Raw genomic sequence first — 23343 nt, forward strand, 5'->3', positions numbered from 1 at the left:
CACTCACCCCCCACTCACACTCACCCCCCACTCACCCCCCCACTCACCCCCCACTCACCCACCCACTCACCCCCCCCCCCTTACTCACCACTCACACTCACCCCCCACTCACCCCTCCAACTCACCCCTCCCACCCATCCCCCCACTCACCCCCCTCCCCTCACCCCCCCACTCACCCACCCACTCACCCCCCCCCCTTACTCACCACTCACACTCACCCCCCACTCACCCCCCACTCACCCCCCCACTCACCCCCCCACTCACCCCCCCACTCACCCCTCCCCTCACCCCCCCACTCATCCCTCCAAATCACCCCCCCCACCCATCCCCCCTACTCACCCCCCACTCACCCCCCCACACTCACCCCCACCCTCCCCTACTCACCACTCCCACTCCCTCCTCCCACTCACCCCTCCAACTCACCCCTCCCACCCATCCCCCCACTCACCCCCCCCACTCACCCCCCCACACTCACCCCCACCCTCCCCTACTCACCACTCCCACTCCCTCCTCCCACTCACCCCTCCAACTCACCCCTCCCACCCACCCCCCCACTCACCCCCCCCCCACTCACCCCCCCCACTCACCCCTCCCTTACCCCCCCCCACTCACCCCTCCCTTACCACACCCCCCTCTACCTCCTCCCCCCTCCCCACACACCACAGAGCCCTTCCCATTGGCTCACCCCTGTCCACGTGACACCTCCAGGCTCTCTCCGCTGCTGTATCCCTGGCTCGGGGTGTGGCTCCTAAGCGACGATCGCCTCCTGCCGTGATCCTTCAGCCTCGCAGCGTGCACGGAACCCGCCAGCATCTACAGGTACACACACTATACAGGTACACACACACACACATACACACACACACACAGGTACACACACTATACAGGTACACACACACACAGGTACACACACACAGGTACATACAGGTACACACACTATACAGGTACACACACACAGGTACACACACAGGTACACATACAGGTACACACAGGTGTAGTTACACACACACAGGTACACACACACAGGTACACACACACACAGGTACACACTATACAGGTACACACACACATACATACACACTATACAGGTACACACACACACACAGGTACATACAGGTACACACACAGGTACACACACAGGTACACACACAGGTACACATACAGGTACACACAGGTGTAGTTACACACACACAGGTACACACACACAGGTACACACACACAGGTACATACACACATACATACACACAGGTACACACACACAGCATCTACAGGTACACACACTATACAGGTACACACACACACACAGGTACACACACACATACACACAGGTACACACACAGGTACACACACACAGCATCTACAGGTACACACACTATACAGGTACATACACAGGTACACACATACAGGTACACACACACATACATACACACAGGTACACACAGGTACACACACAGCATCTACAGGTAGAGACTATACAGGTACACACACACAGGTACACACACACATACAGGTACACACACACACACAGGTACACACACAGGTACACACACTATACAGGTACACACACACATACATACACACAGGTACACACAGGTACACACACAGCATCTACAGGTAGAGACTATACAGGTACACACATACAGGTACACACACATACATACAGGTACACACACACATACAGGTACAGACTATACAGGTACACACACACACATACACACTATACAGGTACACACACACAGGTACACACACAGGTACATACACACAGGTACACACACACAGGTACACACACACAGGTACACAGGTACACACTATACAGGTACACACACACAGGTACACACACACATACAGGTACACACACTATACAGGTACATACACACATACATACACACAGGTACACACACACAGCATCTACAGGTACACACACTATACAGGTACACACACAGGTACACACACACAGGTACACACACACAGGTACACACACACAGGTACACACACACATACAGGTACAGACTATACAGGTACACACACACATACATACACACATACATACAGGTACACACACACAGGTACACACACAGGTACACACACACAGGTACACACACACACACAGGTACACACACACATACAGGTACAGACTATACAGGTACACACACACATACATACACACATACATACAGGTACACACACACAGGTACACACACAGGTACACACACACAGACACACACACACACAGCATCTACAGGTACACACACTATACAGGTACACACACACACAGGTACACACTATACAGGTACATGCACACACATATAGGTACACACACACATACACACAGGTACACACACACACACACACAGGTACACACACAGGTACACACACACACACACAGGTACACACACATACATACACACAGGTACACACACACAGCGTCTACAGGTACACACTATACAGGTACACACACAGGTACATACAGGTACACACACACAGGTACACACACACACATATAGGTACACACACACATACACACAGGTACACACACACACAGGTACACACACAGGTACACACACATACATACACACAGGTACACACACAGGTACACACATAGGTACAGACACAGGTACACACACAGGTACACACACAGGTACACACACACACACACACAGGTACACACACACATACAGGTACACACACACATACATACAGGTACACACACACACAGGTACACACACAGGTACACACACAGGTACACACACACACAGGTACACACACAGGTACACACACAGGTACACACAGGTACACACACAGGTACACACAGGTACACACACAGGTACACACACAGGTACACACACACATACAGGTACACACACACATACATACAGGTACACACACACATACATACAGGTACACACACACAGGTACACACACAGGTACACACACACACAGGTACACACACAGGTACACACACAGGTACACACAGGTACACACACAGGTACACACAGGTACACACACAGGTACACACACACACAGGTACACACACAGGTACACACACATACATACACACAGGTACACACACAGGTACACACATAGGTACAGACACAGGTACACACACAGGTACACACACAGGTACACACACACACACACACAGGTACACACACACATACAGGTACACACACACATACATACAGGTACACACACACACAGGTACACACACAGGTACACACACAGGTACACACACACACAGGTACACACACAGGTACACACACAGGTACACACAGGTACACACACAGGTACACACAGGTACACACACAGGTACACACACAGGTACACACACACATACAGGTACACACACACATACATACAGGTACACACACACATACATACAGGTACACACACACAGGTACACACACAGGTACACACACACACAGGTACACACACAGGTACACACACAGGTACACACACAGGTACACACAGGTACACACACAGGTACACACAGGTACACACACAGGTACACACACAGGTACACACACACACATACAGGTACACACACACATACAGGTACACACACATACAGGTACACACACACATACAGGTACACACACATACATACACAGGTAGAGGCTATACAGGTACACACACACATACAGGTACACACACACAGGTGTAGTTACACACACACAGTATCTACAGGTACAGACTATACAGGTACACACACATACAGGTACACACAGGTACACACACAGTATCTACAGGTACAGACTATACAGGTACACACACACACAGGTACACACACACAGGGACACACACACACAGCATCTACAGGTACAGATTATACAGGTACACACACACACATACAGGTACACACACAGCATCTACAGGTAGAGGCTATACAGGTACACACACACATACAGGTACACACACAGCATCTACAGGTAGAGACTATACAGGTACACACATACATACACACAGGTACACCCACGCATACATATAGGTACACACACACAGTATCTACAGATACAGACTATACAGATACACACATACATACACACAGGTACACACACATACATACAGGTACACACACAGTATCTACAGGTAGAGACTATACAGGTACACACACACAGTATCTACAGGTAGAGACTATACAGGTACACACACACACACATACACAGGTACACACACACAGTATCTACAGGTAGAGACTATACAGGTACACACACATACAGGTGTAGGTATACACACAGTATCTACAGGTAGAGACTATACAGGTACACACACAGCATCTACAGGTAGAGACTATACAGGTACACACACACAGGTACACACACAGGTACACACACACAGGTACACACACACACACAGGTGTAGTTACACACACAGTATCTACAGGTAGACTATACAGGTACACACACACATACAGGTACACACACACAGGTACACACACACAGGTACACACACAGCATCTACAGGTAGAGACTATACAGGTACACACATACACAGGTACACACACACAGGTACACACACAGGTACACACACACAGGTGTAGGTACACACACAGGTACACACACACATACACAGGTGTACTTACACACAGCATCTACAGGTAGAGACTATACAGGTACACACACATACATACAGGTGTAGGTACACATACAGGTACACACACAGGTGTAGTTACACACACACAGGTACACACACACATACATACAGGTGTAGTTACACACATACATACAGGTGTAGTTACACACGTACAGGTGTAGGTACACACAAACACACACATGTACACACACAAATACACACAGGTGTACTTACACACACACATAGGTGTAGTTACACACACACAGGTGTAGTTACACACATACATACACAGGTGTACTTACACACACACAAGTACACACACACACAGATGTACTTACACACACTCAGGTACACACACACACACACACAGGTACACACACACAGGTGTAGTTACACACACACAGGTACACACACACACAGCATCTACAGGTAGGGACTATACAGGTGTAGTTACACACACACACAGGTACACACACACACAGGTACACACACAGGCACACACACACACAGGTACACACACAGCATCTACAGGTAGGGACTATACAGGTACACACACACAGGTACACACACACACAGGTGTAGTTACACACACATACACATACAGGTACACACATACTGGTGTACTTACACACAGCATCTACAGGTAGGGACTATACAGGTGTAGTTACACACATACAGGTATAGTTACACACACACAGGTACACACACACATACAGGTACACACACAGGTACACATACAGGTATAGTTACACACACACAGGCACACACACACACACATACAGGTACACACACAGGTACACACACAGGTGTAGTTACACACACACAGGTACACACACACAGCATCTACAGGTAGGGACTATACAGGTATAGTTACACACACACAGGTACACACACACACATACAGGTACACACACAGGTACACACACACAGGTGTAGTTACACACACACAGGTACACACACACACAGCATCGACAGGTAGGGACTATACAGGTGTACTTACACACATACACACATACAGGTATAGTTACACACATACAGGTACACACACACAGGTATACTCACAGGTGTAGTTACACACACACAGGTACACACACAAAGGTGTAGTTACACACACACACACACAGGTAAACACACACACAGCATATACAGGTAGGGACTATACAGGTACACACACACATACAGGTGTACTTACACACATACAGGTATAGTTACACACATACACACAGGTACACACACAGGTACACACACACAGGTGTAGTTACACACACACAGGTAAACACACACACAGCATATACAGGTAGGGACTATACAGGTGTACTTACACACACAGATACACACATACAGGTATACACAGGTGTAGTTACACACACACAGGTATACACACACAGGTACACACACACACACAGGTGTACTTACACACACACAGGTGTAGTTACACACACACACAGGTACACACATACAGGTGTAGTTACACACAGCATCTACAGGTAGGGATTATACAGGTGTACTTACACACACACAGGTACACACACAGATATACACACACACACAGGTGTAGTTTCACACACACAGGTATACATACACACGCAGGTATAGTTACACACACAGGTACACACACAGATATACACACACACACACAGGTGTAGTTACACACACACAAACACAGGTATACATACACACACAGGTATAGTTACACACACAGGTACACACACAGCATCTACAGGTAGGGACTATACAGGTGTAGTTGCACACACAGGTGCACACACACACAAGTACACACACACAGTCTATACAGGTACACACAGTCTATGCAGGTACACACACAGTTTACACAGGTACACACACAGTCTATACAGGTACACACACAGTCTATATAGGTACACACAGTCTATGCAGGTACACACAAAGTCTATACAGGTACACAGTCTATACAGGTACACAGTCTACACAGGTACACACAGTCTACACAGGTACACACAGTCTATACATGTACACACACAGTCTATACATGTACACGCACAGTCTATACAGGTACACGCACAGTCTATACAGGTACACGCACAGTCTATACAGGTACACACAGTCTATACAGGTACACACAGTCTATACAGGTACACACACAGTCTATACAGGTACACACACAGTCTATACAGGTACACACACAGTCTGTACAGGTACACACACAGTCTGTACAGGTACACACACAGTCTACACAGGTACACAGTCTATACAGGTACACACAGTCTATACAGGTACACACAGTCTATACAGGTACACACACAGTCTATACAGGTACACACACAGTCTGTACAGGTACACACACAGTCTATACAGGTACACAGTCTATACATGTACACACAGTCTATACAGGTACACACAGTCTATACAGGTACATACACAGTCTATACAGGTAGACACACAGTCTATACATGTACACGCACAGTCTATACAGGTACACACACAGTCTATACAGGTACACACAGTCTATACAGGTACACACAGTTTACACAGGTACACACAAAGTCTATACAGGTACACAGTCTATACAGGTACACACAGTCTATACATGTATACACAGTCTATACAGGTACACACAGTCTATACAGGTACACACAGTCTATACAGGTACACACAGTCTATACAGGTACACAGTCTATACAGGTGCACAGTCTATACAGGTACACAGTCTATACAGGTACACACACAGTCTATACAGATACACACACAGTCTATACAGGTACACACACAGTCTATACAGGTACACACAGTCTATACAGGTACACAGTCTATACAGGTACACAGCCTATACAGGTACACACACATTCTATACAGGTACACACAGTCTATACAGGTACACACACAGTCTATACAGGTACACACACACAGTCTATACAGGTACACACAGTCTATACAGGTACACACAGTCTATACAGGTACACAGTCTATACAGGTACACACACAGTCTATACAGGTACACAGTCTATACAGGTACACAGTCTATACAGGTACACAGCCTATACAGGTACACACACATTCTATACAGGTACACCCAGTCTATACAGGTACACACAGTCTATACAGGTACACACACAGTCTATACAGGTACACACAGTCTACACAGGTACACACAGTCTATACAGGTACACACACAGTCTATACAGGTACACACAGTCTACACAGGTACACACAGTCTATACAGGTACACACAGTCTATACAGGTACACACACAGTCTATACAGGTACACACACAGTCTATACAGGTACACACAGTCTATACAGGTACACACAGTCTGTACAGGTACACAGTCTATACATGTACACACACAGTCTATACAGGTACACACACAGTCTATACAGGTACACACAGTCTATACATGTACACAGTCTACACAGGTACACACACAGTCTATACAGGTACACACACAGTCTACACAGGTACACACACAGTCTATACAGGTACACACAGTCTATACATGTACACACAGTCTATACAGGTACACAGTCTACACAGGTACACACACAGTCTATACAGGTACACACAGTCTAACATGTACACACACAGTCTATACAGGTACACACAGTTTATACAGGTACACACACAGTCTATACATGTACACACAGTCTATACAGGTACACAGTCTATACAGGTACACACACAGTCTATACAGGTACACACACAGTCTATATAGGTACACAGTCTATACAGGTACACAGTCTATACATGTACACACAGTCTACACAGGTACACACACAGTCTATACAGGTACACACAGTCTATACAGGTACACACACAGTCTATACAGGTACACACAGCCTATACAGGTACACACACAGTCTATACATGTACACACAGTCTATACAGGTACACACAGTCTATACAGGTACACACACAGTCTATACATGTACACACAGTATATACAGGTACACAGTCTATACAGGTACACACACAGTCTATACAGGTACACACAGTCTATACAGGTACACACACAGTCTATACAGGTACACACAGTCTATACAGGTACACAGTCTATACAGGTACACACACAGTCTATATAGGTACACAGTCTATACAGGTACACAGTCTATACATGTACACACAGTCTACACAGGTACACACAGTCTATACAGGTACACACAGTCTATACAGGTACACACACAGTCTATACATGTACACAGTCTACACAGGTACACAGTCTATACAGGTACACACAGTCTATACAGGTACACACACAGTCTGTACATTTGTAATCTAGAGAGCCATATTAATATTCTATAGCATGTACAGCCATATAGTATTTGTGTGTGTTATAGTATCTGTGTGTGTATTAGTGTGTGTGTATGTGTTATAGTATCTGTGTGTGTGTTATAGTATCTGTGTGTGTATTAGTGTGTGTGTGTGTGTGTTATAGTATCTGTGTGTGTATTCGAGTGTGTGTATGTGTTATTGTATCTGTGTGTGTATGTTATAGTATCTGTGTGTGTATTAGTGTGTGTGTTATAGTATTTATCTCCCAAGCGAAATGCTGAGGGAGGGTGGCGTTTGTGCACAGACTGCCCTATATGACATCATAACAACAGTCTGGACCACTGGACGGGTTCCGCAGGATTGGAAGGATGCCCTGGTGGTCCCCCTTTTTAAGAATGGGGACCGCACAGACTGTAACAACTACAGGGGCATCTCACTCCTCAGTGTGCCGGGAAAGGTCCTGGCAAGGATTATTCAGCATCGCCTTGCCAGGCACGCTGAGGAGAGGCTTGCGGAGCCCCAATGCGGTTTCAGGAAAGGGCGGTCCTGCACAGATGCCATATTTTCTGTCCGTCTGCTACAGCAGAGGTGTAGGGAATTCCAACAAGACCTACATCTCTGCTTTATTGACCTGGTCAAGGCCTATGATACCATCAGTAGGCCTGGGCTCTGGGTCGTTCTTCGTGCTTTTGGAGTACCTGACCCTCTGCTCACGATCATTAAGGACCTTCATGATGGTGAGCGGGCCCGGGTAAAACTACGTGGCCGGGAGTCAGAGCCATTCCCTGTACACCTTGGGGTGCGACAGGGATGTCCTCTGGCTCCCACATTATTTAACATCTATTTTGACCACGTAGTTCGTGAAGCCTTCAATAGCTGTACCGGGGGAATCTCCATATGGTACAGATATAATGGGAGGCTAATCGATGCCCGGGTGCGGTCAAGGGATGGCTCCCTATTGCTCAACCACGTTATGTATGCTGATGACTTGGTAATAGCTGCTCAGTCAGAGGAGGAGTTGGAGACGCTGCTGCTGAGACTGGAGCGTGCCACTAAGAGGTGGGGCCTTACCATCAGCCCCACCAAAACTAAGCACCTGCCTGGGTATTTTGTACCATCGGACACTCCACCCCCACAACTCCCAATCGGTGATGGGGCAGTTGTGGAGAGAGTGGAGAGTTTCCCATACCTGGGCAGTGTGCTTATGACTGGCTCCAGTTTAACAGCAGAGGTCTCACTCCGAATCAGTCGAGCGGCAATATCTTTTCATCGGTTGCGTAACGCTGTGTGGAAGCTACCTGGTCTGTCGCTCCGCACTAAGCTTCAGGTCTTCTCGGCCACGGTCATTCCCTCCCTTCTCTACGCTTGCGAAACGTGGACCCCCCTAATGGAACATCTTCGCCGGTTAGAAACATTTAGGCTGGCCTGCCTCCGATCCATCCTCGGTTTAACCAGACTGGATTGTGTGAGGAGCTCACAAATCCTTGAAAGATCTGGGCAGGGTCCCATCGGTGAGCTCCTCCGGCAGGCAAGGCTGCGATGGCTGGGTCATGTAGCCCGCATGCCCAGCCACCGCATGCCGAAACAGCTTTTGTTTGGCCGGATTGAGGGGGCTAAGCGGGCGCGGCACGGGCTAGAGAAGAGATGGAGTGATGTGGTACAGGAGGACGTGGAGCTGAGTGGACTTGCCGATGACTGGTACCAGCGGTGTCAAGATCGGCCTCTGTGGAGGAGGCTCGTGAAGGATGCTACTGGGCAGTTGGAGGCAGTCGCCCTCCAACAACAACGGAGGGCGGAGGAGCGACGCTCACAACAGCGAGCGGAGCGCCGGGTGGCTAAAGCACAGCAGGTTGGCACAGTAGGGGGCACAGGTGGTGCATCAGCCAGTCATCTCAGTCAGTCGACCCGTGGCACCTGGGTCTGCCCCGTGACCTCCTGCCAGCGGGCGTTCGATACTTCACGTGGCCTCAGGGTGCACATAGCCTGGCACAAGCGTCGTGGTGACGTCACCGCCACTTAGTGGCGAATGGCGGTTGTTGTTGTTGTTATAGTATTTGTGTGTGTATGTTATAGTATCTGTGTGTGTATTAGTGTGTGTGTGTATGTGTTATAGTATCTGTGTGTGTATGTGTTATAGTATCTGTGTGTGTATGTTATAGTATCTGTGTGTGTGTATTAGAGTGTGTGTATGTGTTATGGTATCTGTGTGTATGTTATAGTATCTGTGTGTGTATTAGAGTGTGTATGTGTTATAGTATCTGTGTGTATGTTATAGTATCTGTGTGTGTATTAGTGTGTGTGTGTTATAGTATCTGTGTGTGTATGTTATAGTATCTGTGTGTGTATTAGTGTGTGTGTGTATGTGTTATAGTATCTGTGTGTGTATGTGTTATAGTATCTGTGTGTGCATGTTATAGTATCTGTGTGTGTGTATTAGAGTGTGTGTATGTGTTATAGTATCTGTGTGTATGTTATAGTATCTGTGTGTGTATTAGAGTGTGTATGTGTTATAGTATCTGTGTGTATGTTATAGTATCTGTGTGTGTATTAGTGTGTGTGTGTTATAGTATCTGTGTGTGTATGTTATAGTATCTGTGTGTGTATTAGTGTGTGTGTATGTTATAGTATCTGTGTGTGTATTAGTGTGTGTATGTGTTATAGTATCTGTGTGTGTGTTATAGTATCTGTGTGTGTATTAGTGTGTGTGTTATAGTATCTGTGTGTGTATGTTATAGTATCTGTGTGTGTATTAGTGTGTGTGTGTGTTATAGTATCTGTGTGTGTATTAGTGTGTGTGTATGTGTTATAGTATCTGTGTGTGTATGTTATGGTATTTGTGTGTGTATTAGAGTGTGTGTATGTGTTATAGTATTTGTGTGTGTATGTTATAGTATTTATGTGTGTATTAGAGTGTGTGTATGTGTTATAGTATCTGTGTGTGTATTAGAGTGTGTGTGTTATAGTATTTGTGTGTGTATGTTATAGTATCTGTGTGTGTATTAGTGTGTGTGTATGTTATAGTATCTGTGTGTATGTTATAGTATCTGTGTGTGTATTAGTGTGTGTATGTGTTATAGTATCTGTGTGTGTTATAGTATCTGTGTGTGTATTAGTGTGTGTGTATGTGTTATAGTATCTGTGTGTGTATGTTATGGTATTTGTGTGTGTATTAGAGTGTGTGTATGTGTTATAGTATTTGTGTGTGTATGTTATAGTATTTATGTGTGTATTAGAGTGTGTGTATGTGTTATAGTATCTGTGTGTGTATTAGAGTGTGTGTGTTATAGTATTTGTGTGTGTATGTTATAGTATCTGTGTGTGTATTAGTGTGTGTGTGTATGTTATAGTATCTGTGTGTATGTTATAGTATCTGTGTGTGTATTAGTGTGTGTATGTGTTATAGTATCTGTGTGTGTTATAGTATCTGTGTGTGTATTAGTGTGTGTATGTGTTATAGTATCTGTGTGTGTTATAGTATCTGTTTGTGTATTAGTGTGTGTGTATATGTTATAGTATCTGTGTGTGTATGTTATAGTATCTGTGTGTGTATTAGTGTGTGTGTATGTGTTATAGTATCTGTGTGTATGTTATAGTATCTGTGTGTGTATTAGAGTGTGTGTGTTATAGTATCTGTGTGTGTATTAGAGTGTGTGTATGTGTTATAGTATCTGTGTGTGTATGTTATAGTATCTGTGTGTGTATTAGAGTGTGTGTATGTGTTATAGTATCTGTGTGTGTATTAGAGTGTGTGTATGTGTTATAGTATCTGTGTGTGTGTGTGTGTTATAGTATCTGTGTGTATTAGTGTGTGTGTATGTGTTATAGTATCTGTGTGTGTGTTATAGTATCTGTGTGTGTATGTTATAGTATCTGTGTGTGTATTAGAGTGTGTGTTATAGTATCTGTGTGTGTGTTATAGTATCTGTGTGTGTATGTTATAGTATCTGTGTGTGTATTAGAGTGTGTGTATGTGTTATAGTATCTGTGTGTATTAGTGTGTGTATGTGTTATAGTATCTGTGTGTGTATGTTATAGTATCTGTGTGTGTATTAGAGTGTGTGTGTGTTATAGTATCTGTGTGTGTGTTATAGTATCTGTGTGTTATAGTATCTGTGTGTGTATGTGATAGTATCTGTGTGTGTATTAGTGTGTGTATGTGTTATAGTATCTGTGTGTGTATGTTATAGTATCTGTGTGTGTATTATAGTATCTGTGTGTGTATTAGAGTATCTCTGTGTGTGTTATAGTATCTGTGTGTTATAGTATCTGTGTTATAGTATCTGTGTGTGTATTAGAGTGTGTGTGTGTTATAGTATCTGTGTTATAGTATCTGTGTGTGTATTAGAGTATCTGTGTGTGTTATAGTATCTGTGTTATAGTATGTGTGTGTGTGTATTAGAGTGTGTGTAAGCCCCAGGCTACTTTGGGCTCGCCTTCCCATCAACCAGAGCTTGATGGGAAGACGAACATCCGTGGAGGGATGCAGGCAAGGCCGATGAGTCAGATGCCTTCTATGACCTCCTGTTACAGGTGCTGGCTAAAGTGGCCCCTCGGGATAGAGTCATCATGTTGGGTGACTTCAATGCCCGAGTTGGTCATGATACTGGCACCTGGTCTGGAGTGATTGGAGGGCATGGGCCAGATCAGCTCAATAACAACGGTAGGAGGCTGCTAGATTTTTGTGCAGCCCATGGGCTTGTAATTACCAACACACTGTTCCGGTATCGGCGCATCCACACAACATCACGGATGCATGCCGGGTCCAAGCAAGAACATCTGCTGGACTACGTAGTGACGGAACAGTGGATGCGGGCCCATGTCCTTGACACCAGGACCTAACGTGGAGCTGATCTGCCCACGGACCATCGACTTGTCATCTGTAAGATTCGCCTGCCATTCTTCCACTCCGGTGGTGGGTGTACACCCAGGACCTCATTCAAACCCATAGTGGCATGGTCTCAGCTAGCTGATGAAAGTTGCAAGCGAGAATTTCATCATCACTTGCGGCTGGGGTTGGCATCGTCCCCCACTCCTGATGTCGAGGGTAAATGGGCGAGGTTTAGGACTGTGGCTCATGCAGCTTCAATGGCTGCTTTGGGTACACGGTCCAGACCTCCCGCAGAGACCCTGGCTGACAGAGGAGGTTTTCAAGCTGGCTGAGAAAAAGCGACAGGCCCACTGTTATCGGCTACAGAATCCCACGTCAGAGAATGAGACTTACCACAGCCTTAGCTTGGAGGTTCGGAGAGCCGTGAGGCGCTGCAAGGATGGGTGGTGGTTGCGGGTTGCTGAGGAGATGGAGTCTGCCTCAGTGGTCCACGATCACAAATCACTCTTTTATTCCATCAAAAAAGTAGCCTGCAGTGCCACACCTATTACCATCATTAGGGGAAAAAATGGTGATCCAATCTCCGACCCCCAGGAACAGGTTTGCAGATTTGTTGAGCATTTCTGTGAGGTCCTGGGGGAGGGGAAATCCCCCAGCCAGGAAAACATCATGGCACAAAGTGAGGATGACCCTGCTGAGGCTGCAGTGCCTCAAATATTGGAAGAAGTCACCCCCTGTGAGTGGCTGGCTGAAGTGCCATCTGTTGAGGAAGTACTGAAGGCGATCCAGAGCCTGAGACCAGGAAAGGCACCGGGCAGAGATGATCTCCCAAGCAAAATACTGAGGGAGGGTGGCGTTTGTGCACAGACTGCCCTACATGACATCATAGCAATAGTCTGGACCACTGGACAGGTTCCGCAGGACTGGAAGGATGCCCTGGTGGTCTCCCTCTTTAAGAAGGGGGACTGCACAGACTGTAACAAGTACAGGGGCATCTCACTCCTCAGTGTGCCAGGAAAGGTCTTGGCAAGGATTATTCAAGATCGCCTTGCCAGGCACACTGAGGAGAGGCTTGCGGAGCCCCAATGCGGTTTCAGGAAAGGGCGGTCCTGCACAGATGCCATATTTTCTGTCCGTCTGCTACAGCAGAGGTGTAGGGCATTCCAACAAGACCTACATCTCTGCTTTATTGACCTGGTCAAGGCCTATGATACCATCAGTAGGCCTGGGCTCTGGGTCATTCTTCGTGCTTTTGGAGTCCCTGACCCTCTGCTCACGATCATTAAGGACCTTCATGATGGTGAGCAGGCCCGGGTAAAACTACGTGGCCGGGAGTCAGAGCCATTCGCTGTACACCTTGGGGTGCGACAGGGATGTCCTCTGGCTCCCACATTATTTAACATCTATTTTGACCACGTAGTTCGTGAAGCCTTCAATAGCTGTACCGGGGGAATCTCCATATGGTACAGATATAATGGGAGGCTGATCGATGCCCGGGTGCGGTCAAGGGATGGCTCCCTATTGCTCAACCATATTATGTATGCCGATGATCTGGTAATAGCGGCTCACTCAGAGGAGGAGTTGGAAACGCTGCTGCTAAACCTGGAGCTTGCAACTAAGAGGTGGAGCCTTACTATCAGCCCCACGAAAACTACCAACGTACACTCCACCCCCACAAATCCCAATTGATGTTGGGGTAGTTGTGGAGAGTTTCCCATACCTGGGCAGTGTGCTTATGACCGGCTCCGGTTTAACAGCAGAGGTCTCACTCTGAATCAGTTGAGCGGCAATATCTTTTCATCGATTGCGTAACGCTGTGTGGAAGCTACCTGGTCTGTCGCTCCACACTAAGCTTCAGGTCTTCTCTGCCACAGTCATTCCCTCCCTTCTCTACGATTGCAAAACGTGGACCCCCTTAATGGAGCATCTTCGCCGGTTAGAAACATTTAGGCTAGCCTGCCTACGATCCATCCTGGGTTTAACCAGGCTGGGTTGTGTGAGGAGCTCAGAAATCCTCGAAAGATCTGGACAAAGTCCCATCGGTGAGCTCCAGGCAAGGCTGCGTCGGCTGGGTCATGTAGCCCGCATGCCCAGTCACCGCATGCCCTAACAGCTTTTGTTCGGCCGGATCAAGGGGGCTAAACGGACGCGGCACGGGCTAGAGAAGAGATGGAGTGATGTGGTACAGGAGGACGTGGAGCTGAGTGGACTTGCCGATGACTGGTACCAGCGGTGTCAAGATCGGCCTCTGTGGAGGAGGCTCGTGAAGGACGCTACTGGGCAGTTGGAGGCAGTCGCCCTCCAACAACAACGGAGGGCGGAGGAGCGACGCTCACAACAACGAGCGGAGCGCCGGGTGGCTAAAGCACAGCAGGTTGGCACAGTAAGGGGCACAGGTGGTGCACCAGCCAGTCATCTCAGTCGACCCGTGGCACCTGGGTCTGCCCCGTGACCTCCTGCCAGCGGGCGTTCGACACTTCACGTGGCCTCAAGGTGCACATGGCCTGGCACAAGCGTTGTGGTGACGTCACCGCCACTTAGTGGCGAATGGCGGTTGTTGTTGTTGTGTAAGTTAGTGCGTGGGTGGTTGAGTGAGTGGGTGAGTTCATGGGTGAGTGCGTGGGTTAGTGGGTGTGTTCGTGGATTAGTGGGTGAGTTCGTGAGTGGGTGGGTTAGTGTGTGGGTGAGTGAGTGTGTGGGTGAGTTAGTGGGTGGGTGGGTGAGTGGGTGAGTGAGTGGGTGAGTTAGTGAGTGGGTGAGTGGGTGAGTTAGTGAGTGGGTGAGTTAGTTAGTTAGTGAGTGGGTGAGTTAGTGAGTGTGTAAGTTAGTGGGTGGTGGGTGGTTGAGTTTGTGGGTGAGTTCATGGGTGGGTGAGTGGGGTGAGTTAGTGGTGAGTCTCTGAGAATGTAAACCGGTCCAGAGCTTTGCTTGGCCTGAACTAATGCTTCAAGCCCCCTGGCTTTGATGCTGCTGCTGTGAAACTGAGAATGGAAACCCCCCTTCGCAGAGATGTCCTTGCGTGTGTGTTTTAAGTATTGCGTGGGGAAGGGACAGGAAGTGACGTTCGTGAAACAGGAAGTGGGGCTCGTGAAACAGGAAGCGGCCGTATAAATTGCGGATTGTGAAACGGGAACGCGCCTTGAACGCCCACGTGGTCGAGCTGCTGCTGCTGCCTTGCCTTGTGACGGCGTCAAGGTTTACCGCTTGGTCCTCATGGGGAAGTCAAACGGCAGTAGCTTAGTGATGCTCAAAGGCCCATAGAGATACATAGAGATGCATAGAGACCCATAGAGACCCATAGAGATGCACAGAGACCCACAGAGATACATAGATATACATAGAGACCCACAGAGATACATAGTGATACATAGAGATACATAGAGACCCATAGAGATATATAGACCCATAGAGATACATATAGACCCATAGAGATACATAGAGACCCATAGAGATACATAGAGACCCATAGAGATACATAGAGATACATAGAGACCCATAGACATGCATAGAGATACATAGAGGTACAGAGATACATAGAGATACATAGAGACCCACAGAGATACATAGAGATACATAGAGACCCACAGATATACATAGAGATACATAGAGACACGCAGAGACCCATAGAGATGCATAGAGATACATAGAGATGCATAGAGACCCATACAGATACATAGAGACCCATAGAGATGCATAGAGATACATAGAGGTACAGAGATACATAGAGATACATAGAGACCCACAGAGATACATAGAGATACATAGAGATACACAGAGATGCATAGAGATGCATAGAGATACATAGTGATACATAGAGATGCATAGAGACCCATAGAGACACAGAGATACATAGAGACCCATAGAGATACATAGACCCATAGAGATACATAGCGATACATAGAGATACATAGAGACCCACAGAGACCCACAGAGACCCATAGAGACCCACAGAGACCCATAGAGACCCACAGAGATGCATAGAGATACATAGAGACCCATAGAGATGTATAGAGACCCATAGAGATGCATAGAGACCCATAGAGATGCATAGAGACCCATATACATAGAGACCCACAGAGATACATAGAGACCCACAGAGATACATAGAGATACATAGAGACCCACAGAGATACATAGAGATACATAGAGACCCACAGAGATACATAGAGATACATAGAGACCCACAGAGATACATAGAGACCCACAGAGACCCACAGAGACACATAGAGACCCATAGAGATGCATGGAGACCCACAGAGATACATAGATATACATAGAGACCCACAGAGATACATAGTGATACATAGAGATACATAGAGACCCATAGAGATATATAGACCCATAGAGATACATATAGACCCATAGAGATACATAGAGACCCATAGAGATATATAGAGACCCACAGAGATACATAGAGATACACAGAGATACACAGAGATACATAGAGACCCACAGAGATACATAGAGATACATAGAGACACACAGAGACACACAGAGATACATAGAGACACACAGAGATACATAGAGACCCATAGAGATACATAGAGACCCACAGAGATACATAGAGACCCACAGAGATACATAGAGACACACAGAGATACATAGAGACCCATAGAGATACATAGAGACCCACAGAGATACAGAGAGACCCACAGAGATACATAGACCCACAGAGATACATATAGACCCACAGAGATACATAGAGACCCATAGAGATACATAGAGACCCATAGAGATACATAGAGACCCATAGAGATACATAGAGACCCACAGAGATACATAGAGACCCACAGAGATACATAGAGACCCACAGAGATACATAGAGACCCACAGAGATACATAGAGACCCACAGAGATACATAGAGACCCATAGAGATACATAGAGATACAGAGAGATACATAGAGACCCATAGAGACCCATAGAGATACATATAGACCCATAGAGATACACAGAGACCCATAGAGATACACAGAGATACACAGAGACCCATAGAGATACACAGAGATACATAGAGACCCAAGGGATAGGAAGGGAGGGTTGGGAGTAGTAAGTAAGGAGTTGTTAGTAAGGACTTGTTAGTAGGGAGTTGTTAGTAAGGAGTTGTTAGTGAGTAAGGAGTTGTTAGTAAGGACTTGTTAGTAAGGAGTTGTTAGTAGGGAGTTGTTAGTAGGGAGTTGTTAGTAGGGAGTTGTTAGTGAGGAGTTGTTAGTGAGGAGTTGTTAGTGAGGAGTTGTTAGTGGGTAAGGAGTTGTTAGTGAGGAGTTGTTAGTGAGTAAGGAGTTGTTAGTAAGGAGTTGTTAGTGAGGAGTTGTTAGTGAGGAGTTGTTAGTAAGGAGTTGTTAGTGAGTAAGGAGTTGTTAGTGAGGAGTTGTTAGTGAGGAGTTGTTAGTGAGGAGTTGTTAGTAAGGAGTTGTTAGCAAGGAGTTGTTAGTAAGGAGTTTTTAGTAAGGAGTTGTTACTGAGGAGTTGTTAGTGAGTAAGGAGTTGTTAGTGAGTAAGGAGTTGTTAGTGAGTAAGGAGTTGTTAGTGAGGAGTTGTTAGTGAGTAAGGAGTTGTTAGTGAGTAAGGAGTTGTTAGTGAGTAAGGAGTTGTTAGTGAGTAAGGAGTTGTAAGTAAGGAGTTGTTAGTGAGTAAGGAGTTGTTAAGTGAGGAGTTGTTACTAAGGAGTTGTTAGTAAGGAGTTGTTAGTGAGTAAGGAGTTGTTGGTGAGGAGTTGTTGGTGAGGAGTTGTTGGTGAGGAGTTGTTAGTAAGGGGTTGTTAGTAAGGAGTTGTTAGTGAGTAAGGAGTTGTTAGTAAGGACTCGTTGGTGAGGAGTGGTTAGTAAGGGGTTGTTAGTAAGGGGTTGTTAGTAAGGAGTTGTTAGTGAGTAAGGAGTTGTTAGTGAGTAAGGAGTTGTTAGTAAGGGCTTGTTGGAGTTGTTAAGTGAGGAGTTGTTAGGGAGGAGTTATTAGTAAGGAATTGTTAGTGAGTAAGGAGTTTGTTAGTGAGGTGTTATTATCGAGGAGTTGTTAGTAAGGAGTTGTTAGTAGGGAGTTGTTAGTGAGTAAGGAGTTGTCAGTGAGTAAGGAGTTGTTAGTGAGTAAGGAGTTGTTAGTAAGGAGTTGTTAGTGAGGAGTTGTTAGTGAGGAGTTGTTAGTGAGTAAGGACTTACTCACTAACAACTCCTTACTAACTACTTACTAACAACTCCTTACTAACAAATCCTTACTAGCCACTCACTAACAACTCCTTACTAACTACTTACCAACAACTCCTTACCAGCCACTCACTAACAACTCCTTACTAACTACTTACTAACAACCCCTTACTAACAACTCCTTACCAGCCACTCACTAACAACTCCTTACTAACCACTTACTAACAACCCCTTACTAACAACTCCTTACCAGCCACTCACTAACAACTCCTTACTAACTACCTACTAACAACTCCTTACCAACGCCTTACTAACAACGCCTTACTAACAACTCCTTACTAACAACCCACTAACAACTCCTTACTAACTACTTACCAACACTCCTTACTAACTCCTTACCATCAACTCCTTACTAACAAGTCCTTACTATCAATTATTTACTAACAACTCCTTACTAACTACTTACTAACAACTCCTTACTAACTACTTGCTGACAACTCCTTACTAACTAACAAGTCCCCTACTAACAACTCCTTACTAACTACTCCCAATCCTCCCTTCCTATCCCTTGATTTAGATTCCGATTTTGGATTTGGATTCTGATTTTTAATTCTGGATTTGGATTCTGGATTCTGATTTTGATTATTATACTTCACATGACGGTTCTGACGATGATTCTCCCACACACCACCCCACCCAACTCCACCCACACCACCCACAACACCACTCACACCACCTACAACACCACTCACACCACCTACAACACCACTCACACCACCCACAACACCACTCACACCACCTACAACACCACTCACAACACCTACAACACCACTCACAACACCCACAACACCACTCACACCACCTACAACACCACTCACACCACCTACAACACCACTCACAACACCTACAACACCACTCACAACACCTACAACACCACTCACACCACCCACAACACCACTCACACCACCTACAACACCACTCACACCACCTACAACACCACTCACAACACCTACAACACCACTCACAACACCTACAACACCACTCACACCACCTACAACACCACTCACAACACCTACAACACCACTCACACCACCCACAACACCACTCACACCACCTACAACACCACTCACAACACCTACAACACCACTCACACCACCTACAACACCACTCACACCACCTACAACACCACTCACACCACCTACAACACCACTCACAACACCTACAACACCACTCACACCACCTACAACACCACTCACACCACCTACAACACCACTCACAACACCTACAACACCACTCACAACACCTACAACACCACTCACAACACCTACAACACCACTCACACCACCTACAACACCACTCACACCACCTACAACACCACTCACAACACCTACAACACACTCACAACACCTACAACACCACTCACAACACCTACAACACCACTCACACCACCTACAACACCACTCACAACACCTACAACACCACTCACAACACCTACAACACCACTCACACCACCTACAACACCACTCACAACACCCACAACACCACTCACAACACCTACAACACCACTCACACCACCTACAACACCACTCACACCACCTACAACACCACTCACAACACCCACAACACCACTCACAACACCTACAACACCACTCACACCACCTACAACACCACTCACAACACCTACAACACCACTCACAACACCTACAACACCACTCACACCACCTACAACACCACTCACAACACCCACAACACCACTCACAACACCTACAACACCACTCACACCACCTACAACACCACTCACACCACCTACAACACCACTCACAACACCCACAACACCACTCACAACACCTACAACACCACTCACACCACCTACAACACCACTCACAACACCTACAACACCACTCACAACACCTACAACACCACTCACACCACCTACAACACCACTCACACCACCTACAACACCACTCACAACACCTACAACACCACTCACAACACCCACAACACCACTCACAACACCTACAACACCACTCACACCACCTACAACACCACTCACAACACCTACAACACCACTCACAACACCTACAACACCACTCACACCACCTACAACACCACTCACAACACCCACAACACCACTCACAACACCTACAACACCACTCACACCACCTACAACACCACTCACACCACCTACAACACCACTCACAACACCCACAACACCACTCACAACACCTACAACACCACTCACACCACCTACAACACCACTCACAACACCTACAACACCACTCACAACACCCACAACACCACTCACAACACCTACAACACCACTCACACCACTCACACCACTCACCCCACTCACACCACTCACCTCACTCACCCCACTCACCCCACTCACACCACTCACCCACACCACTCACCCACACCACTCACACCACTCACCCCACTCACCCCACTCACCCCACCCACACCACTCACCCCACTCACACCACTCACACCACTCACCCCACCTACACCACTCACTCCACCCACACCACTCACCCCACCCACTCCACCCACAACACTCACTCCACCACTCATCCCACCCACAACACCACCCACAACACCACCCACAACACCACCCACAACACCACCCACAACACCACCCACAACACCACCCACAACACCACCCACAACACCACTCACAACACCACTCACAACACCTACAAACACCACTCACCACTCACAACACCACTCACAACACCACTCACCCACACCACTCACACCACTCACCCCACTCACACCACTCACACCACTCACCCCACTCACACCACTCACACTACTCAACCCACTCACCCCACTCACCCCACTCACCCCACTCACCCCACTCGCACCCACACCACTCACACCACTCACCCCACCCACACCACTCACCCCACTCGCACCCACACCACCCACACCACTCACCCCACTCGCACCCACACCACTCACACCACTCACACTACCACCACCTACACCACCCCACACCACACCCCACTCACCACCACCACCACCCCCCCCACCACCACACCCACACCACACCCCACACACCACCCCACCACTCACCCCCCACCACTCAACCGACACACACCACCCACTCCACCCACACCACCCACACCACCCACAACACCACCCACAACACCACCCACAACACCACCCACAACACCCCCCACTCACACCACCCCACTCACCACTCACCCCACCCACACCTCACACCACTCACCCCACACACCACCAACACCACCGCCACTCACACCACCACCACCACCACCACCACCCACCACCACCACCCACACCACCCACACCACCCACACACCACCACCACCACCGCCACTCACACCACCACCAACACCACCACCACCACCCACACCACTCACCCCACCCACACCTCACACCACTCACCCCACACACCACCAACACCACCGCCACCCACACCCCACACACCACCAACACCACCACCACCACCCACACCACTCACCCCACACCCCACCAACACCACCACCACCCACACCACACACCACCCACACACCACCACCACCACCACCACTCACAC

The 23343-nt window shown here is 47.2% G+C and overlaps 2 protein-coding genes across 6 annotated transcripts in view; one reads left to right on the forward strand and one right to left on the reverse strand.

Moving 5' to 3' along the window:
* The window catches only part of LOC116937743 (ankyrin repeat domain-containing protein 49), a 390193-nt gene that overhangs the window by 277926 nt on the left and 88924 nt on the right, over positions 1-23343 (reverse strand). The gene's annotated exons all lie outside the window — the stretch shown is intronic.
* The window catches only part of LOC116937474 (claudin-4-like), a 23624-nt gene continuing 929 nt past the window's right edge, over positions 649-23343 (forward strand). The window contains exon 1 of one of the 2 annotated variants that reach the window (XM_032944583.2): positions 649-836. The gene's annotated coding sequence lies outside the window, so the exon portion shown is untranslated. The remainder of the gene's footprint in view (positions 837-23343) is intronic. The other variant, XM_032944582.2, reaches the window with a different exon arrangement.

This window comes from Petromyzon marinus (genome assembly GCF_048934315.1).
Source record: "Petromyzon marinus isolate PM22_M1 ecotype Great Lakes invasive population chromosome 67 unlocalized genomic scaffold, UKy_Petmar_22M1.pri1.0 chr67_unloc.6, whole genome shotgun sequence".
Classification (NCBI taxonomy): Eukaryota; Metazoa; Chordata; class Hyperoartia; order Petromyzontiformes; family Petromyzontidae; genus Petromyzon; species Petromyzon marinus.